At 41.3% G+C, this 22,491-nt stretch overlaps 2 long non-coding RNA genes across 6 annotated transcripts; one reads left to right on the plus strand and one right to left on the minus strand.

Moving 5' to 3' along the window:
• The first annotated feature begins 800 nt into the window (after nt 1–800).
• Nucleotides 801–2,885, plus strand: LOC146683382 (uncharacterized). Of its 4 annotated transcripts, none has more exons than XR_014917547.1 (4): nt 801–1,133; nt 2,143–2,237; nt 2,346–2,411; nt 2,570–2,885. It is a non-coding gene; the product is annotated as an uncharacterized LOC146683382 (long non-coding RNA). The 4 variants fall into 4 exon arrangements; XR_014917549.1 differs by lacking the exon at nt 2,570–2,885 and having other exon boundaries at nt 801–920; nt 1,021–1,133; nt 2,346–2,545; XR_014917548.1 differs by lacking the exon at nt 2,570–2,885 and having other exon boundaries at nt 801–920; nt 1,076–1,133; nt 2,346–2,544.
• A 42-nt stretch (nt 2,886–2,927) lies between these two features.
• LOC146683383 (uncharacterized) lies at nt 2,928–5,744 on the minus strand. Of its 2 annotated transcripts, none has more exons than XR_014917711.1 (3): nt 5,630–5,744; nt 5,417–5,474; nt 2,928–4,301 (listed from the first exon to the last, which is right to left on the minus strand). It is a non-coding gene; the product is annotated as an uncharacterized LOC146683383 (long non-coding RNA). The 2 variants fall into 2 exon arrangements; XR_014917712.1 differs by having other exon boundaries at nt 5,417–5,529.
• Nucleotides 5,745–22,491: the final 16,747 nt, after the last annotated feature.

Here is a 22,491-nt window from a genome sequence, read left to right on the forward strand (position 1 = left end):
TCTGCTTCAATCTGAATTTTGTCAGTTTTGACAACTTTCACTATACAAATATATTTATTTCTTTGTTTTACCATATAATTTTTTTTGCAATAATGATATATAGATGGAAGTTTTGACCTTTTTTCAAATGTGTAATTGCTTATATGCAAATGAAAGCATGAACATTATTGTTGATGAACTCTGACCTTAACTGAGACGCTGGAAGCCTGCGTTTCTTTGATGTTGTTCTGAGTTCTTTTGTGAACTCCTGGATGAGCTGTCGATGTACTTTTACAGGTCTGCAAGTACTCAGGCCTGTGTGCGTTTAGTGTAACTGAACTGAGCTTTCCAAAAAATGTGGTTAATCACAGCTAACTCGTTTAACTTTTTCCACACAGGAACAAGTAGACTTGGATAACTTTTCTCCCACAGTCAATGAAATCATCATTGAAGTATAGAAAATGCAGTTTGCATTTTCTATTTACTCAGGTTATGTTTGTCTAATATTAAAAATTTGTAAGTGTTAAAAATAATGCAAAACACTAGGAAATCAAGAAGGGGGCAAACACTTTTTCACACCACTAGCCTGGCTTCTTAGCTGCAACCTCTTCTGTTTGGACTCCTATGGAAGAAATATAGTATCATCAGAATTCAAGTATTTTTAGACATTGAATTTATGACACTGAATTTTTATCCTCCAAATGTCCCTGCAAAAATATTCACCTGCAAAAATTCACCTGAAAAAAAATCACCTGCAAAAAATTCACCTGCAAAAATTCACCTGCAAAAATTCAACTGCAAAAGTGATGAACTTTAATGACCCAAGCCAGAGCAATCAGCACCAGATCGAGTCGAGTGGCTCTCGGCCAATTAAATTACGCTGTTTGATCACATGACACCGTTAGCCAGCAGTTTGTCTCCTAAAAGAGAGCTGTTTAGAGGTGAGTGATTAAGTTTTTCTCCTAAATAGAGATCATTACAGAACGCCTAGTCCTACTTAAAATCCCATTTATTTTTATTTTATCATCTACTCGAACTAAGGAAAACGTTTGACTAACTCAAAGACAATTTCCACGCCTCCCCTGCCTGACTGCAGAGGCAGTTTTGAATTTAGGAGCAGCAAGATGGAAGCGGCAAACCCTGGCGATTCTCCGGTAAGTATATTGTTTTTTATCTTCAAGTTTGTCTTTTGAAACCTTAATTTTATTTAAATCCGTTGCTCACGTATAAAGTACACAGACGGGGTCTTTGCTCAACTCGTCTGAGGCGTGTCTCACTAAGCGCTACATGCTAGCATCCTGCTAACCGAGCTACCCTTTACATGCTGTGCTTTAGAAAATAGGATACTCGTTAAAAAATACTCCGCAGATATTGATAGATAGACGAACACTGCAAATATAATGTTGGAAACGAAAACGGCCTTTGGTGAAGTGGTAAAATACACCATGAATAAAGCCATAGAGTGAATGGCTGCCATGGTTGCAGAACAGCCTGATTTAATGACAAGAATGGGGAAGAGTGAGGCGAAGTGAACCAAAGCCACAAAACACGGTCAGACAAGGCGGCAAAAGGGCAGTGATCTGTCCGTTAGTATGAAGTTGGTGTGTGCTTTGGTGAACAAAAACTCCAGACCGGTAGCAGGAAGATGGGAGACTCGTGTTTCACTGGAATAGTGGTGAATTAAAACATCCTTTGTTGGGGACATTTAGGTGTAAATGCATCCATACAGGCAAGACAGAGGCAGACTAGACAGTGAAGAAAACAAGGCAAACATTAGAAATATTAAAACGGAAATATAGGATTAATATAACATACAATTGGGGAAAATGTAAGGAACACAATGTAAATGATATTGTAAAGTCATTAAAACAGCATACTCTGATTAAAAGAAACAGATAATTGGGTAGGAGGATGATGATGATGATGATGATGATGATGATAATAATAATAATGTTAAAGAACATGTACAAGATGGGTATGTATACTTGTAGCCAGAACTTAACTACAAAGTTGTAGCATGCCAGACCATCCTGATTGAATGTAACTTCGCTCCACACAAGTTTTATGGTAGACATATCCATATTGGTATCTAATAAATGATTAATTCTTAGATTTTATCAAACGTTAATTTATAAATTGTTTCTGTCTTTATGTTTGTTTCAGATTATGCAAGATGTAATTATTCAGTCAGCAAGACACTTGCTGCAGTTACTGACATCATCCAACTGAACTGCTGCTGTGATGAATCAGAATACAAGGTTTACTTTAGCAAGACCTATGAGTTAATGCTACATTTAACTAAATTGTTATATATTTTGTGTCCAATATTGTCTCCATATGATTTTGTTTTTTGCAACATCTTGCAGAGAACAGAGTCAAGGTACCAGCTTGGTCAACCCTAAAAGACCATCTGTTCATCAAGAAATGACCAGGTGAAAAAGTCATAAACTAAACACTCTGCATGAATTTAGGATGCAACTTTATATCTTACCTGCTCTACACTCAGGGCTTGAATTACAACAACAGTCAATCACATAAAAAAAAAAAAAAACTTTTGGTAGTTCTGTCTCTCTCTCTCCTCCAAACCCAGATGGCTGCTGGTACTGAACCAGGTTCTGGTTCTGCTGGAGGTTTCTTCTTGTTAAAGGGGAGTTTTTCCTCTGCACTGTCACTTCATGCTGCTCAGTGTGAGGGATTGTTGAGGTTGAGTCCATATGTCCTGCGAACAACTGCTGGGCAATGACACCATGCAATCTTCTGGGATTCCTTGGATAGAAAACCTGTGAGCTGCACTTGTCCTTGGTCTTCACAGCTCACCTTTTTACTGTTTATTGAATCAAAATTCTCCAGTGACATGGATTCTACATTGTAACTGATGTGATGTTCTATAAAGTGGTTTTAATAAAAAAAAGGCAAAAATTAGTTTGTTTCTTTATTTAATTTTTGAACAGTGATACTCATTCAGTAAATGCAAATTATTTACACGGCAGTGCACTATAGGCATAAATCTAGACCCCTAGATAAAACATGATGGCATTATAGCAGTGACAACTCCTCCACAGTAGCAGGTGGGATTTTTCTTTTTTGAGGACGGCTCCTTTTACCTGTCACTACAGATGGTCTGTTTGTTCTGATCAAGAGCCTTTTTTTGGGCAGCTGAAGAGGAGAAGTCTATCTTATGGCCAACCTCTGGCTGTATCTTGGTCATATTACCCAGCAAAACCCAGTATGCAGGTTCATCTGTAACAGTCCTTGTGCCACAGATCACTGTTGCTTCTAAATGGTAAATGGCCTGTATTTATATAGCGCTTTACTAGTCCCTAAGGACCCCAAAGCGCTTTACATATCCAGTCACCCACCCATTCACACACACATTCGCACACTGGTGATGGCAAGCTACATTGTAACCACAGCCACCCTGGGGCGCACTGACAGAGGCGAGGCTGCCGGACACTGGCGCCACCGGGCCCTCTGACCACCACCAGTAGGCAACAGGTGAAGTGTCTTGCCCAAGGACACAACGACCGAGACTGTCTAAGCCGGGGCTCGAACCGGCAACCTTCCAATTACAAGGCGAACTCCTAACTCTTGAGCCACGATCGCCCCCCTGAGCCACGATCGCCCCCCTACATTAAACAGAAGAGCAGTGACGTGGGTGCAGGTCTCCGTGACTCCGGCCTTACAGCTGCAGTGGGCGGCTTCAACCTTCCCTGTGATGCTCACAGTGACCCATGGCTGCAATGCTGGTTCATTCAGTCTTTGAGAGTGCAGGACCTGAAACACACACAAAGTTCTTGTCTTTAAATGAACTATGAGCCAAGGCTGACATAAATGTTTTATCTACTTAATCATTAATGTAACAGTGTTTAGAAAGTTAGCACATACATGTAATTTTTCATTTCTTTATGTGTCCATCTATAGAACGCTGCATGTTATAGTGTAAATCTGCCTGTTCTCTGTCAGAAACCTGCCTGCAGAAAATGAACCTAAAGGATGTAATGCAAGGATGTCATCACTTTCAAGATGGAGAAAGCATAAAGTGACAATTATGAATCACTTAATATGATAAGGAGATTCTGCAGGTCATTAATCAATGTATAAAATTAAATAAAATTATTTTTAGTGACACAAGATACAAATATGGAAGGAAGATGTATAATCGCTCAGTTTGGGGAAATTGTGGGTAGCCTGCAAGGGCCTCAACTTCTCCATACCCACAATGTGCAACAAATGGGCACAGCTATCTTCAACAGTGGAACATCGGCCAGTTACTTCCAACTTTAACGCAGCTTGTAGTCTTGGAGAGCAGCACACCACAACTTCTGCTAACAGTGGAAACAGATTAAGAAATCCATGCAAACAGATTCATAAACCGAAAGAATATTATTTTACAGGATTAATGATCATATCAGCCGCTGGCTGATCACAAACCCTGAGGGTGTATACGAGAAGCAGAAGAAGCAGAGGGAATATCCAGTTTAAGTTTAGATAGTATTTGTAAAGATATTGACCATATCCTTTTCTGAAAGTGTGGATATAATGGATGGGGTAAGGTACTGACATGCTACAACTTTATAGTTGTTAAGTTCTGGCTACAAGTATACATACCCATCTTGTATATTTTTTTTATTTTATTATTATTATTATTATTATTATCATCATCATCATCATCATCATCATCCTCCTACCCAATTATCTGTTTCTTTTAATCAGAGTATGCTGTTTTAATGACTTTACAATATCATTTACATTGTGTTCCTTACATTTTCCCCAATTGTATGTTATATTAATCCTATATTTCCGTTTTAATATTTCTAATGTTTGCCTTGTTTTCTTCACTGTCTGGTCTGCCTCTGTCTTGCCTGTATGGATGCATTTACACCTAAATGTCCCCAACAAAGGATGTTTTAATTCACCACTATTCCAGTGAAACACGAGTCTCCCACCTTCCTGCTACCAGTCTGGAGTTTTTGTTCACCAAAGCACACACCAACTTCATACTGACGGACAGATCACTGCCCTTTTGCCGCCTTGTCTGACCGTGTTTTGTGGCTGTGGTTCACTTCGCCTCACTCTTCCCCATTCTTGTCATTAAATCAGGCTGTTCTGCAACCATGGCAGCCATTCACTCTATGGCTTTATTCATGGTGTATTTTACCACTTCACCAAAGGCCGTTTTCGTTTACAACATTATATTTGCAGTGTTCGTCTATCTATCAATATCTGCGGAGTATTTTTTAACGAGTATCCTATTTTCTAAAGCACAGCATGTAAAGGGTAGCTCGGTTAGCAGGATGCTAGCATGTAGCGCTTAGTGAGACACGCCTCAGACGAGTTGAGCAAAGACCCCGTCTGTGTACTTTATACGTGAGCAACGGATTTAAATAAAATTAAGGTTTCAAAAGACAAACTTGAAGATAAAAAACAATATACTTACCGGAGAATCGCCAGGGTTTGCCGCTTCCATCTTGCTGCTCCTAAATTCAAAACTGCCTCTGCAGTCAGGCAGGGGAGGCGTGGAAATTGTCTTTGAGTTAGTCAAACGTTTTCCTTAGTTCGAGTAGATGATAAAATAAAAATAAATGGGATTTTAAGTAGGACTAGGCGTTCTGTAATGATCTCTATTTAGGAGAAAAACTTAATCACTCACCTCTAAACAGCTCTCTTTTAGGAGACAAACTGCTGGCTAACGGTGTCATGTGATCAAACAGCGTAATTTAATTGGCCGAGAGCCACTCGACTCGATCTGGTGCTGATTGCTCTGGCTTGGGTCATTAAAGTTCATCACTTTTGCAGTTGAATTTTTGCAGGTGAATTTTTTTCAGGTGAATTTTTTTCAGGTGAATTTTTTTCAGGTGAATTTTTTGCAGGTGAATATTTTTGCAGGGAAATTTGGAGGATAAAAATTCAGTGTCATAAATTCAATGTCTAAAAATACTTGAATTCTGATGATACTATATTTCTTCCATAGGACTCTCTCTAGGGGGAGCTGTAAAACTGTAGGGTGGAGGACGAGAGAAAGACAGACTGCTGTAATGTCACATGAACTGTGCCTTTACTTCTTTTTATAAGGCAGTGAACGTGATGCTCAGTGTTTGTATAGCTGTAACACTGAAAATTATGCTCTGACACTATGAAACTATGACTTTATTTCAGAGACTGGATCAAAAGTTTCATTTCAGAGTGGCTGAAGTAGCTTTTCAAACACTTTGACTTTAAATTTCCCACAAGGGAGCTATGCTCAAAGCTCTATCTATCTATCTATCTATCTATCTATCTATCTATCTATCTATCTATCTATCTATCTATCTATCTATCTATCTATCTATCTATCTATCTATCTATCTATCTATCTATCTATCTATCTATCTATCTATCTATCTATCTATCTATCTATCTATCTGAATGTGTGTGTGTGTGTATGTATATATAATGTATATATGTAAATATTTGTAAATTGAACTAGACTGCATTTGTAGGTTAAAAGCATTGGTATTGGCATTTATCTAACGTTACCAAATTTGCAGTGTATTACTGCAGTAGTTGGAATTTGGTAACTACTGCTCAAGTTCAAGAATCTTAGTAGGGATCTTTGATTAATGATTCAAAGATCTGCTTTCTCTGTTGTGATATGTGCTGAAATGTATGGGGTTTTGCAGTGGTGCTTTCCTTTAAGCATCTGACCTGACTGACATGAGGCAGCTGGCTGTGAGCAGTGCAAAAAGAAAAAAAGGCTTGTAACCAAGATCGATTTGTTTACAGAGCTCTTGTGATTGCCTCTATATTGTTACAAATGGCAGTTTAGGCTTAAATCCAGTAATTGTAAGTTCAGGCTTAAACCTTTACTCCTGTGACATTTCGGGTTTGATGGAAATGGAAACGTACTATTGGTCATCACGCTGAAAGCTTTCAGAGGTGCTTGGATGGAGCTCCAGGGTGAAACAACAGCACATATTTTCCTCCACCTGGACCTGTTCTCACTCAGACACAAGCAGTATGGTAATGAGGGAAATGAATAGTGAGTCTCTGGGAAGACTTTCCTCTTGCCCGTGTGTGTGTGTCTGTGTGTGCACACGTGTGTGTGTGTGTCCAGCTGCTCTCTTGGCCACTGCGTCCATTACTGTGCAGCACCAAGCAGCAGAGCATGACACACACCAGCTGGATCTGCACACACCTCCACTGAGAGAGGAGGCCTGTGCCAATGAGACAAGGAGAAAGAGAGGAACGGGGAGGTGGGGGAGGGTTATGGCAGGAAACAATGGTGCTAAAGCCATTCTCCAGGTACGATGAATATGAAACACCTTGCAAATGACACTGATAAAGTAACGGAAACCAGCGAGCCATCTAGTAGACTCTGCGAGAGAATACCTCTACACCATCTATGTGGGGTTTATGCAAGCGAGAGCAAATGTTTGCATGTCTGTCTGTGGGTGCACTAGGATCTTCTAGGGAGAGGACTACAAGCTACAGAAGCATAAACACGCCTCACACCTGCAGATTTAGAGAATATCCAGCTGTTTGTGAGCGGAAATGGGTGTTTGACATATTGAGGATGCCATGCGAGGTGTTTTCTCTCACCTTTCCTCAGATCTTAAGGGTATTTTTTTTTTTTACATTGCTCGCTTATGCACTCAAGCAAGAAAAAAAAACAACAACCAAAAAACATTATGCATGAATAGGATGTGGGAGATCATTCATAAGCTAGAAGATATATTAATTTTAGTCTTCTTACCTCATCCCACCCCATATGCTCTCTTTTCCACCCCATTCCCTCATTTAGCATTCTTCAGTCCAGCTACTCTTTCTACTCCTTGCACCTGTCTAGCCCACTGACACCAAACGGCTGCACATTCTGACATGGTGTCTGGAGCACACTGAGCATCATTTGTCAGTTGAGGGATCACAATGGCTGGAATGAGGCGAAGGATATTCTAACCTACTTTCCTTGTTTTTAGTTTAAATCCCATTATAGGCAGACCTCTTTCCTTGGCTGGAAGTCAGTGAATGTCTCACTTTGTTTTTTTATTCTTTTTCATATTAGGCCAGGAATGCTTATTCACCAAAGCCAAGGCAGCGATTAAAAAGAGTCAAATGCATCTAATATCCTTTGGCACTTCAAGTTTCTTAGAAAAACCACTTAATATCGATGAATTCAGAAAGCAAGTAAAGCGCTCAGTGACGGGGTATTATTTTGTTCCCTTCCGGTGTGAAACATTATTGACGCAGTTCAGAAATTAATGTAACTTAGATTGATCCCGCGTGCTTCCCTGATGTGAACTCTTTTAAAAAAGTCTTCAGATACATCGGATTGTTCACAATTGTAAATATTCAATTTAGGATGCGTTACACAGTTTGATATCCACTGTCTGAGTAAGCTGCCAGATTGTAAACAATGTAAGCGGGTAACTGTTGCGCTGTGCTGTCACCAGATGTGTTCCATGGATCAATAGTGTTCCAGCTAATGTCACTAAAACAGCTCTGACCTATCGAGAAGATTGGAAACTGGAAACGGGGCCTCTGTTGGGCATCAGCTGGTGCGCTCCAATAAAATTTAGGAGGGTGGTACGTGTCAGAGTAACAGTAACATCAACATCAAGACCATATCCAAAGATCTTATAGCAGGACACTACTGTGAGCTGATCAGTTCACTTGATGTCTCACTGGTTTTAATCTTGCGACTGATTACCTGACTACTGATTGCATATGTTTACGTTTGAGGATTTGCTCTAGAAGTACAATTTGTCAGATCCTTATATCTCAGTGGCTCTCTCCTCAGAGCAACAGGGTCCTTCATATTACCAGGTCCTCTGTGAGGAGTTTGCATGTTCACTTTCTTTTCTTTAGACATTTGGATTACTTCTCAAAGCTTCAAATGAGATATGCCAATTTGATGGTGTGAAGGCACAATAGCTTACATGACTGAGGGTTGCTTAATAAAACAGAAATATTCATGCCATTACACCCACTTGGCTCTTTTTTTTCATATTGTTGCCTGCACCACAAATTGCTCTTTATTAAGGTCCATTGTTTTATGATGTTGTGCATTATGTAAGTCTTGTTCCATTGCAGACATCTGGACTTTTAATAAAAGAAAAAATGGCGCATGTGCTAATAAACTTTACAGTTTCATCAAATTAAAGGCTCTCAGGAGGCTCTTTAGCTCCTTGAGCACATAACGCATAACCAAAGACTTTACAGTAGTGTGCATAAGGAATGACTCAGCTGTCATTACTTTATATTTCGCTAAATGAAGACATTACCAATCGGATATTTTCCAGATGGTGGATTAAAACCTGACTCTGCTTTTCTTTGTTTGTAATTCTATCAATTTTGATTCTGTTTACAGTCCCACTGCCCAAAACCACAACAAAACCTCCACCATATTTATGGTTGTGGAAACCATAAAGTTGAACCAAAAATATCAAATTTGGATTCATCACACATAAATCCAGTTGCCACAGATTTTTAGTCCCGATCATACCTCAGTCTTTTCTCCCTTCCTTAAGAATGGCTTCTTCACAGCCATCCTTCCACTGAATTCTAAAGAGGCTTCAGTGAACCATATATGGATGAACTGGACTCTCGGGTCCTGTGTCAGGTCGTTGCTCCATTTTTTTCTTTTTCTTAAGGACACAGCTTTCACATATTATTCATCTGCTGCGGATATTTTTAGGCCTGACACTTCTTTCTAAAAGCAATCACATGATTCAGCTGTCTTAGCTAATTATAGGTCAATGTCCAACCTACCTTTTATCAAAAAAAATAAAAAATTCTTGAAATAGTAGTTGTAAAACTACTCAGTTTACTGAAGTACTATTCAGTAAGGTTTCAGAGCCCACCACAGAACTAAACTGCAGTAGATATTACTTAGGCATGTATACAGTTTTTCTCAGTTGCTTTGGTGCATTTCTCACAACAGAATTGATCTCTGCACCACTACTAAGGCTCTTCTCAAAACAATTAGTGCAAACTGCAAAACATGGTGGATAACTTGCAAAAGTGAGTCACTTCATCAAAAAGAAAAGTCAGTTGTTCAAAATAAGTAGTCAATGCTTCAAAAGCAAGTCCCTTAATCAAAACAGATAATACATTCATCAAAAGCAAGTACTTATATCAATCAAAGTGTCAGGGCTGTCACAATTACAAGTCATTACACCAGCACCTTTGGTCACAAAATCAAATGGTTTGAACATGTTCTCATTGTGACGGATTTCTTTGTAGGTGCTTCCCAATGACATGTCAAGTCTGGACAGCATGCATGGCATGTTGAAAACCATAAATTGTAAAGGAAAATCAAGACACTCCATATGCACTCTTGATAATATTTAATTGAAACTGTTCACAGCATTGTGCAAACTGGGGAAATACAGTAAATCAAACATTTTACAGCAAACATAAACTCACTTAGACAGTAAACCTCACTCCAGTGGTTATGAAACAAAAAAACAAAACTGAAAAACAGACACTGCTGCATATCAATCATTGATATCTAGACGCTCCCGTCTGTCTGCCCACATATTTGCATCAACATCACAGCGAATGTCAGCTCTATCGATGCATCGGGGAAAGTATCTTCTGGAGTGTCAACTCCACTCTCTGCAGGACTCTGCTGTGATGTCATCACAAGCTGCATCCATAGCTGCTAGCAGGGTCATTTGGGTATGTGGATGCCTGTCATATACCTTCCACCACCAGGTAGAGAAAAACTCCTCAATTGGATTTAGGAATGGAGTGTAAGGAGGAAGAAACTCCATAAGTATCCTGTCGTGTGCTGCAAACCACTGCCCGACTACAGCAGAGTGATGGAAGCTAACATTATCCCAAACCACTACATACATTGTCCGATTGTCACCAGGATCATCCCTTTCATTTTGTGGGATTAGGTCCCTATAAAGAGCGTCCAGAAAAGCCAACCGGTGTTGTGTATTGTATGCACCAATACGAGGAATATGGGTGTGAACGCCATTTTCTGAGATTGCTGCACACATTGAAATATTTCCTCCTCGTTGGCCTGGGACATCAATGGTGGCTATTTCTCCAATGTGATTTCGTTCACGCCTTTTGCAAGATTGAATCCCGCTTCGTCAAGATATACAAACGTGTGCAGGGGTTTCATGGAAACTCCTTAAAAATAGGGTTTTCAAAATGGGTGTACAAAGTGTTTGACAAGATGTTCAACAATTTTGAGTGCACTGACACAAGCAATGAAATGAAGACTATTAGTTGTGAGGACAATGACTATTCAGCCGGTACAAGTATAAATAATTGTGACATTCATGATAAAAGAAAGGAGATAGTGATGAATAGCAAGTCAAAAGTGACCATTCTTTAGATATTTGTACTTACTCAACTGCTTCATGTCCAAAGGCATTTGCCTTTGGACGCAATGAACATGAAACCGCCACAAGGTTGTGCCAAAACGACTACATGTTGTGGAGGTTGAACTAACTGTTGTGCAAAGTTTAATTCTGTTGTGAGAAATGCACCAAAGCAACTGAGAAAAACTGTAATAGACTCCATGTACATGGAAAGTCTTGTACAAAACTCTGTTCTTGGACCAATTCTGTTTACATTATACATGCTAGCATGCATTTGATCAGTTATTGTCCATCTCTGTTTTTTTTCCACAGTGTCTCTTTTGGCCCCCCCCCCCCCTAATGATATTGATATTGGGTCTTTACATAATATAAAGCACCCTGTTGTATTTTGGGACTTGTAATGAAGGTCCTCTTCACTACTTGGCCAGTACACATGGAAGAATTTAGCATTTGTGCAAAGAAGTTCTTGCTTGCAGCCATCCAGCTGGAACTGGTTAATGTCTGCCTAAATTTAAATTAGTATGGCAAGTTTGGGTAAGGTGATGGAAAATATTGCTTTAACATCTACCTGATTTGTATCCCAATGGGTAGAAGAACCAATTTATACTCTGACTGGTGATGTTACGTTTCACACTGAAGCCCCGAGGCTTGTGTCGAGCATTGTTCTTCAGAATATCACTTGACCAAAGATAAACAAGGCCCCGTTTCTCTCATTATGTGACTCGAGCTGTTGAAAACAAGCGGGAATTAGTTTTTTGCCTGAACTGGATCTTAGGGGATTCTGAGGATCTTCACAAGCTTGCAAGGACATTGCAAGAACATTTTGGAGGTGAAAAAGCCTTTTTGGTGGCTCCATAATGTGCTTGCAGCAGATGGATACCAATTTAACACGATATCTCCCAATGATAACATAGATCTGATCAAATTCAGAGAGGATGGGTAGAATTTATGTTTACATATCCACTGCTATTTAGCCTACATATATTATCACGATAGTGCTACTGTACATCAAATGACCAGCAGATGTCAGTACTTCCAAATGAGCTCTTGAACAGGGCTTCATGTAATCTACCTTTTGTCTAAGCAATTAGCCGGAAACACGCATCACTAAGGAAATATTTTTGATGACAAGATTGTGTCTTACCTGTGTTTTTCTCCTAAGGGTGTGTCAGCTAAGAGTCCCCCAGGCTTCCTGGTTCCTGGCAGCACCAAGAAGAGGGCACTGAGTAGCCATATTGGTTTTATTGTAGATTGTAGGTGATAGACCTAGTGGAGAATTTTTAATTCAAACGTTGTCATCATTTCTACAGTATTTATTTGATGTTAATAAACATTATTGGATAAGATGTGTGTTTAGTTTAATAGTTTAGTCTATCATGTAATCCCAGATGATGGCAGGGCTTGAGGGTCAATTAGCAGCAGAACCACGTAAGACCACTGGGCTACCTGTTGTGTTTGTTAATGTTGGTGAATAAACACACCACTACACCCCATCGTAACAGCATTATATAAATACAATTAAATTGAATTCTTCTGTCTTCAGCGTGTTCATTTTTATCAACCTTTTTAAGGACACACCATGTTAAGATACATCATGTTTTGGGCTCATAGCTCCTTGGGAATCACCTTTTTGATGTGGTGATTCAAACTGTCTAATCTTTGGCTTTTTTCATAACATGTCACATCATTCAACTTTTAAGCTGCACTAATCTTAGCTACAAACATCTATATTTTTAGCAGCAAATTGTTCAGCAGCTAGCTGGCTAACTTTGTCTATCTGCTGTATATGCTAGATCTGGTGCAATGTCAGGATTGCATCACCGCACGTGCCTCTGCTCCCTATATTCCCATGTTTTGGTTGTTTATTCCCTGCTTTTCTCTCACATATTTACCTGTTTCGATAAGCAGTGGCTAGACTAGTTGAGGCCAATGCTTGTGCCATCTGTGTCACTCTGGAGTGGCCTATTTACGGAAGCTAATTCATCACGGCCTGAGAGCTTACATACGGTACATATAATTACCCCCCAACGCAAACAAGACCCTCTCAGTCCCCGTGATTTATGGTTGTGTCACAGAGGAAAAAGACACGGAAACAAGGCGGAGATAGGCAGCAGGCGGAGGGTGAAAGAAGGGTAAGGGAGGGAGGGAGGATAGAGGTGTCTGGAGTAGTAGGATGGAAATGAAGGAGAGGCTTTTCTGAGAGGAAAGGTGAAAGCTCAGCAGGCACAGAGAAATATTGCGTGTCTGCGTGTCCAATCGGGGATCAAAAAAAACAAATCTTCAGGTTAGACATTGTTAATACGTCTGCATGCCAAAGTCAAGGATTTCCTCTGTGCCTTTTTCTTTTTTTTTTTATCTCTCCAAACTATTTACACACAATCCTCGAGGCTTCACGCCGCTCATATCAGAGTCATATCCACTCTGACTCTCGAAGACAGCGGGATTGCAGCTTCTGTCGAGGCGTCGCAGCTTCAGTCATTGTTTTCACGGCTCACCCCTGCGGTGCTTATTTTTAAAACGCTTCCCCGGCACTTTTTCAGGCTGTGGTGACTGTATCGTAAAGCTGAAGGCCTACGAAAAGCCTATACAAGTGAAAATAAGGGGACAAAAAAAAAGGTGTGTGTGTTATTATCGAGGAGACGTGAGTAACAATGAAAGATTTATGACAAGCATTGAGAGCAGGCGGTGGTTTTATCAGCCTATTATCAACCAAATCGCCCCCACTGAGATGTACCACATATCTGCTCTGTTCTGCACTCTCACTGCTCTCTATCCCTCACTCACTCCTTGAGATCAATGCTCACCCCCACCGTCATCGCCATATATAACTTGGCTTTCCCAGTCTTACCGTTTATCGTTCACTCTTTTACCTTAGCTTTAATATTTACTCACCTTTCACCTTTCTCAACCCCCCGCCCTCCTCTTCCTTCTCCCCGTCTCTTTGACTTTGTGGCTCTTGCTCAGTGGACCCTCTTGCCTCTCTCTCTTCCCCCCCACCTCATTCTCATCTCGCTCTGCTTTATTGCTCTCACTACCTCCCTCCTCTTTTCCTCCCCCCCTCCTTCTCCTAGCCGCTGGAGTATTTTCTGTCTACTTTGCTTACGCCGCCTGTTTTCCCCCCACAGACTGCTCTCTGAAACCCAAGAGGGCTCTTAATCAATGGCAGTTCACCCTACCTCCATCTGGGTTTTTTTTATTTTTTATTTTGTTGCCACCTTCTCTGTTTCAGCAGCACTGTTATTAGCCCCCCACCCAACCCAGCCCCACCCTTCAAGAAAAGCAAGGCACCTAAGGGTGAGCAGGTTAATGTTCTGGCAGTTTGAGATACGCTTGTGACATTTCAATCCGGCATCTGTTTTTATCGCAGCTGATTTAAGGAGTGCGGGGGTGGGCGAGAGGGTAATGGAGGGATGAACGGAGGGATAGAGAGACAGACAAGGAGGAGGAGGAGTGAAGAAAAAAAAGAAAAGGAGGAGAGAGCCCACGGGATGGCACAGCTACCCAGAGACTGTGGACTCTGTGTGAGGCACAGCAGGGGCTGTGGACCTGCAGTTGCAGCTAAGTCAGTGAATGGAAGCGCATGGTCATGTCGCCCCCAAGTGGCACGTAGCGGAAGTGACGGAGCAATGGGACAAACTGCTGCAGTGCCTCAGACAAAATAGCAAAATGTATTTTTCAAGTTCGGAAGAAAGAGTGAAGCAGCGCTGCAAACAAGCCGGAAACAAGTTTGCCAGTGTGCGAGCAGGCTACTTTGTTCTTTTCCTCGTGACCTTTGAAAGCAATAATGCAAAAGAAGAAGAGCCGGTGAGCCTGTTAGATGCAGGGAAATGATTACATAAGTGAAATCTCGTGAAAAGAATGAAAAATGCAAATTGGCAGACTGAGGGGAATCAAATTCTCATACAGTACTGGAGATACAAGCTTTAGGGGGGAGCAGGAGCAGCCAGAGATTCCGATTGGGGAGGAGGTGGTGGTGGGATGGTGGGGATTGGTACACTGCACTGTCGGCCGGCACTTTATGCGGAGTTTCATTTGATATGAATTCAATAAGCTTGCAGCCAATCTCTATGCCCCGGGTGTAATTACCGGCAGAACAGCGGGGGCATTGTGAGCTTCGCCATCGTCTAAACGCTCCCCTGCTCGCTTCCAGGTCAGCACTGATCTTGTCTGAGAATGTCAATTATCGTCTTAAACGCCGTCGTGTGGTGGAGTGGGGGGGAGGAGGGGGTCGAGAATGATGAAAAATGGCGAGCTGGAGGAGAAATATTTGCCCAGCGTCGCAGATTAAGGAGAAAAAAAGAGGATGAAGAATATGAAAGATGATAGAATACAAATTTGGTCCTTTTTATTGTTTAATGTGAGATAAGAGGCAAGAGAGCAAGTTGCCTTGGATTCCACGTGTCACTTTAATGCACTATAATCTTGGGCTTGCTGAGGGGCAACACGTGGTCGATATGTTTGTATTCCAGCATTTATAATAAATAAAATAAAATGGTTTTGACATGTATAAAACTTTTGTTTCTTTTTCGGTCCTTTTGTTAATCACAAGCTGTATATAAAAGATGGACGTAGCCACGATGATTGCTTTTTTCCAACCCTTGAGATTTAGCCACCTTAGCTTAGCATCTAACAACATAAAATACACAGGAGCAGCTTGTTAGTCGTGAGGTGGGGTTTCCTTAAAGTGTACCCTGCTCCGTTGTTCTTCTGACTGATAACAGGGACCTCAATTTGCAATATAAACATCATATTTTATTCATTAAGCCTTAAAAGTAGCCAATGAGAGAATAAACTTGTCAGGGAAGTATTTACTGAGGTGACCGATTAACAGACCCAAAGTGCTATTTTCCCCATAGACTAGTGAACTTGTTTCTTAAGTACAGGGGTCGCTCTTAAAAAGGCTTCGGGCTTTTTTAGCTACATCCATCTTTTATATACAGTGTGTGGTCCTAAGTTTAGAAGCCTGACGATCAACAGGTGGCAGTTATGCTCTTATGTATTTGTTCTGTTCAGGATCTACAGCTAAGAATATTTCAAGAATTCGTACCACTGCTAGTCGTATCCTGTGTTTTTCCCACTAAAAGCCAAAGCTCGTTTTGACTTTTAGCTGTAATTCCATCTCGTCTCATTTCATATGCAGATGATATGCAGCTACCTGGGCAACAGCTTGTCCAAATGGTAAATGGAGTGCATTTTGATATATACTGTTTAACTCTTATGCGCTGCTCCTTTTCCATTTACATTCTTTTTATTTTTCACACACACACAAACCTAAAAAACAGCATTAAGAGTTAAGACTGACTAACCTCAGATCAGTGGACCCCCTCTGCTTCAAAGCCACAGCTACCATTCATCCATTTTTAAGCAATCAGGGATAATTTAAGTTACGTCATTCACATTTTAAATTTTTTTGCTCTTCATTGTCTTTATTATACATTTCATCCTCATTTTGTGTTAACTTTTTAATCAGCTCTCTTCATCCTGCTCATTAAGCTTTGTCCTTGGATAAAGCACTGTTGCTCAGCAGTGATTGTGTTTACACCGACTGAACTTTAGATTCAGCTCCAAAAGCTGGTTTTATTTCTTCTCCTTTAATGTATGCACTGACAAATGCAGACATATACGGAATATTATTTCGCTGATTACTTGAATTTGAGCGAGATCCTGCATTCTGTCCATACTATAAATGGCAGCGATGCACTTGGATTGCAGATTAGATGCGATCCTGGCATTAAGCTTGTCTGTTTTCATCCCTCGTAGAATCCATCACTAAATCCATCCATCAATCCAGGTTTATACTAACTCACTCATGCACCCCTGTTTCCTTTCCTCACCCACGCCTTGCCCCCCACTCTCCCCTCCCTTCCCCTCCCCTCCCTTCTTTTCCCCTTTGGTTGGTGCCAGTGGGAGTGGTCCGCCCTTGATCTGCTCTCAGAACAAACAGCCTGGTAAACATCATGAAACATTTAGTGGAGGCAGAGCAGCCTTCTCTCTAATTCACACTGGCAATGCACAGAAACAGCTGCTCCCACGGCTCAGCGCCTTGCAAAGGGGTTTCAGTTAAAGTGTGCATGGGTGCGCTGGATAGGCCTTTACATATTTGGGGAAACTTGGATATGTGCTCAAAGATCATGGATGAACGGGCGTGTGTGTGGGGTTGTGTCTAAGTGCCTTTGTGTCAGCGTTACGTTTTTGTGTGAATGATGTATTCCACAAGTATACAGGACTAAACCAGGGGTCTTTGCTTTCAGAAAATCAGGTTTCGCTGTAAAATAAGTTGGCGTGTTTGGGTAGATTAACACATTTGGCGAGTGTTTTGTTCGGAGGCAACAAATAAACGGATTAGAATCACAGCTCACTCAGCTGGAGGCCTGAGTCAATGCCTCGTACAGAAAAAATAAAAGCCCTTCACTGATTGCTTCTAACTCTGGCACAGGAGACTGTCTTGTGCTCAACATTTATAGTTATTTGTAAAACTGGATTGCCTCTGCGGTTGGGTAAATGGAGCAAAGCTGCCTTGAGATCTCACCTGCACGTAGGCACTGCAACTGCAGTTTCGCACCTCCCTGAAGCCCACAGACATTTATGTCCTGTCAGAGTGTGATGTCTCAATAATTTTTTCCTTTTTTTGTTTGTTTTGTTTTGGTTATTGTTTCTTTTTTGTTGCTTTGTGTTGTACAGAGTAACTCCAAATGTCTTGCTGTAAGTCGCATATCATCTGATTGCGCTGCAGCCGCTTCGTTTGTCAAAATCAATGAGCTAATTACCTGAAAATGCAAGTTTTCCTGAAGGCCAAGTTTTGATGCGCCGGACAGTTTGCTCTACTCGTCTCACCGCGAAAAAAAGAAACAACCAAAAAGTAAAATCAATGAATAATGAATTAAGGCGTGCGCCCTCTCACTCCCTTTAATAAAATGTAGCAAGCGGAACAGCTTATTCAGTAATGTCATGCATAATTGGCCGTGCTGCCTAGACCACCTTCATGCAGTAATCTTTCGAGACCTGACCTGATTTGGTTTCTTTTTGTTATTCCCCACCCCTTCATCCTTCACTCATCTGTCTGCTCAGCCCCCCCCCCCCCCCCCCCAAAAAAAAGCCCTAGCCCCCCACTCTCTCTGCTCTGTTTTGCATGTTTCAGTTTTGAGCTGAGATCGCAAACAAAGAAAATCCTTCAGCTCAGAGGACACGCATGTTGACGCATGCAGGCACAGAAGTCGTCCTTTGATAAAAACAACAACCGTGTGTGGGCGAGCACCTGTGATGATCATAGAACCCCTCCCCGCCCCCACCCCGTCCCATGCAGGGCAGTCTCCACCATATTGTCTAACACATTATTCATTCACCAAATTCGCGAAACTCCTACGTGTCACGGCATGCACGTCATATCAAAGCTGCAAAACGGCTCTCCGAACCATATCATTCACCTCAGTGAAATAAATCTCTGTGTGGTATCATTGTATCAGTGGACCATTGCAGCGATGTTGTGTGGGCCTCAGCGTAAGCCACAGCGAGGAAGCTACTTACACTGCGATCAATGCTACTAGGCCCTGTTAGGAGGAAATCGATCAGCTTTAGGACTTGATGTGGAACAGTCTCTTTGTCTCTCTATCTCTCTCTTTCCTCTCTCTGTCTTTCTCTATTTGCTCTCCCTCTGTTCTCAGCCTCGCACCATCATTGATCCCGGGCGATCATAGCGAGCATATCTTCTCTGGGCGGGGTGAACAGGTCAACTCTGAAGTCTTTGAGACTCTTAATAACCTGGACACCGTGACGGAAAATGGTATAGGATAATAAAAAGGTCTTTACGTTGAGCCCTGTAACCTGATTGAAGCAGCCTGAGGAAGTGTAAAAAAAATAACAGTGCAAGATCGGGCTTCTGTTCACCACTAACTTCAACACTTCACATTGGATATATCACCAGCCAGGCCTCGCTGCCGCAGAAGGGCCCGGGCTCAGGCTGTTCTCCCTGCAGTGGGGTCTAGCTAATCTAAAATAATTGCAAGGACCACTGATGCATATGAAAGAGGCAGGCAGGGCGTGTGTGAGTGCGGGCAGACAGGTGCCAAATGAAAGGTACCATCTCCTGCTGCTATTTGCCTACACTTGATGAAAGGCAGAGTTTATTCCACATTCTCCAACGCTCAGTGCTTTTCAAGCGCACGAGGCTCATAGGATATATTTTCTTATCGCGCTGTACCCGTGCAGACATTTCTCAGTTGCTGGGCCAGAATTTACCAGAAAACACTCGTTTGGTCGAGGGAGTCTGTTTAATATGATATCGGTGTGTAGAACAGCTCCATAGTAGGCGTGTGGCCTTGGTGCACATTTATTTTTTGGCATCCAGTCAAACGTCACAGGTGCGCCACAGCAACAAATTTTGTGTAAGCTCCTTGAGTAACATAAAAATTTGTTGCCGTGGCGCACCTGTGATGTTTGACTGGATGTTACTCAAGGAGCTTACACACACATGACACGCTTCTGTTTTGTTAATATACAGAAGCTGCTTACGCTTCGATCATGCTTTATGCTTTATGGTGCATAACTGAAACCTGAAGCATCCTCTGGGTCTCAGTTAGGCTGTGGTTCATCTCAGGACTGCATCTTGTAGGCTTATAGGCAGGGCCGTGGGAAGAAGAGGCTCTAAAGATGCTGCATGTCCCCTAGCAATGGTAAAGGACCTTCATAAGCACAGCTACAAATTTAAAATGAATAAATTAAATAAAAATCAATTTTAAAAAACACAGCAATAACAGAATTATTTGCCACCTATTGAAATTTTATTAAGTGCTTTTTTTTCAACAGAGCAAGGGATCTTCAGCATGCATTTCTAAATATGCTAGTTTTCCTTAGAAAGCACACATTTTCTTCTATTTGCATACAATAACAGAATTGTTTCAGAAAAAAAAAGATATCATTAGCCCCCTGAAAAACAGATTTTTATCGAGCCAAAGGACAAACCACTGCTGCTTTACCTTGGAATGCTCAGAGCTTGTAAAATCAAGTTAAAACTGAGGGGGTTTTTACAATTTCCACACAGCATAAAAACTTCAGCGAGAGATTTAGCTGTCACTTGAGGAAAGCATTATGGGAAAATCAAAAGAAATCACTTTAGGCTTGGGAAAGAAAAAAAACTGTTGATGGTCGCAAAGCAGGAAGTGGGTATATAAAGTTATCGCAGTGTTACCAAGTGTCAAAAACTGGAGTAAGAAGTATCAAATCAGTAGTACAGAACAAGCCTGGCAGAGATGGTTAGAGATAGGTACGAAGATTTCAAAGACTCTAGAAAGAAAACATGCCTAAAGGCCCCAGAACAACTGCCAGGACACCAGTGAGTGACCTAGCCAAGCTGGGAATTGTAGTCTCAAAGAAGACAGTCACTAGAACCCTGCACACTTTGAAGTTGCAAACAAAGAAAAACTTCACTTCTGCAGAGGAGACACCTTCAAGCCAGACTAAAGTATGCTAAAGGCAACCCGGAGAAAGATGATCCGTAACAGAAGCGTGTCCTTTTGGTCAGATGAGACTAAAGAAGAGCTCATTTGCCACAGAGACGGTGCTTATGTTTGGAGAAAGAAGGGAGAGGTGTACAACCCAAAAAACAGCATCACCATGGTGAAAGATGGTGGTGGGAGAAATTATGCTGTGGGATGCTTCAGTGCGTCTGGAACTGGGAATCTTGTGAAGGTGGAAAGAATCGTGAAGAAAGAAGGATGTGTGAAGATTTTGAAAGAAAACCTCAAGCAGTCAGCAGTGAACCTGAGTCATCCATGTCTTTGAACAGCCTGCCAATGGATCCAAATCCATGACCTTATTTCTGTGATGTGATGATTTTAACCTTCTTAAATAGGGCACCGTGGTAGTGTCACGATCGACTATGTTAAATTTGAAGAGAAGTGAAAGCTAGTTTAAATCATTTAAGTTCAATTCTATTTATATAGCAGCAGATCACATTAAAAATTATATCATAAGGACACTACATTAATACAGAGAAAACAGAGATAAACCCCAACAATCACATGGCCTCCTATGAGCAAGCACTTTAGGGACAGTGGGAAGGAAGAAACCTTTGACAGAACCAGGCTCAGGGAGGGGCGGGCATTAGCCATGACTTTTTGGGGGTGAAGGGTAAAAGACAGGACAAATACACACATAGAGTTATCATAGTGCTACCATTAAGCTGGCATTAGCTGAAGAATGACGGATTTATGAATTAGTCAGGTTCTCAGATACTCTCCTTTGCTATGGAGTAGTTATGGGGTAAAGTAAATGCCATTAATCTAACAATGTCTGAGAGTACAAGGGAAAAAATATGACTGAGGATGTAGGAAGTATGATATCCAGAATCAGTTGACGAACATGAAGAAATAATGCACCCCCAGAATTAAATCTGCATCTTCTTCTTCTTTATATTCAACCTAACACATCTCACACTGAGATTCGGAGAGAAGTAAGACTACAGATGTAATAGACATGATGACTCACCTGCCTCGCAAAGCAGATACTTTGGGGATAGTTTTTTTGTTTTTACCCCATGCCCCCACCCGCCCCCTTCAAAACACCTTAACAAACTCTAAATGCCTAAGGCAGAGGCAGCGTGATATTTTAGCTTCTGTGCCCTGCAGGCTCTACCTGTCAGTGCTGCTGCAAATTTACTCAACAATTTGTCAGTTACAAAAAAAAAAGAATTGCAACAGCTCTCTTGTTTTCATTTTGGGACATTATTTACTTGCAAACTGGAGGAAAACATAATGCAGTAATCTGTCTTGCTCACTTTAATGCCTTGACACGCAGCAGTCTAACAGAAATAATAAGACATGGCGTAATAAGCTGCTACAACATATAGTTTGTTTTGTGACACCCGTGAGCAAATAAATTAATGTCTGGTGAGTCGTTGGCTCTCATCTGATTTTGATCGGCTTTTGAGGAGCAAGCACTGGTGACCGACCGATTCATTAAGCATGAAACAATGTTAATGCTGTTTTGTGAATTAGGTTAAAAAACCGCATCCGCGTTTAGTTTTCCTTTCACTGCAGGTATTAATGCAGAGGTGACAGAAGGGGTGCTTCTCTTCTTATTGGGCACATGTTTGTAGTTCTATGTGACAATGTGTTTGCACTGCAGAACTGCATGAGGAAAATGCACTTTTTCTGTAAAAGGAGGACAGCTTCACCCTCTCCTGTTTGCGTCCCTATCA

The sequence above is a fragment of the Copadichromis virginalis genome, linkage group LG22 (genome assembly GCF_057382275.1).
Source record: "Copadichromis virginalis isolate Kocher_CV1m ecotype Utaka linkage group LG22, C_Virginalis_male_GT1.1, whole genome shotgun sequence".
Classification (NCBI taxonomy): domain Eukaryota; kingdom Metazoa; phylum Chordata; class Actinopteri; order Cichliformes; family Cichlidae; genus Copadichromis; species Copadichromis virginalis.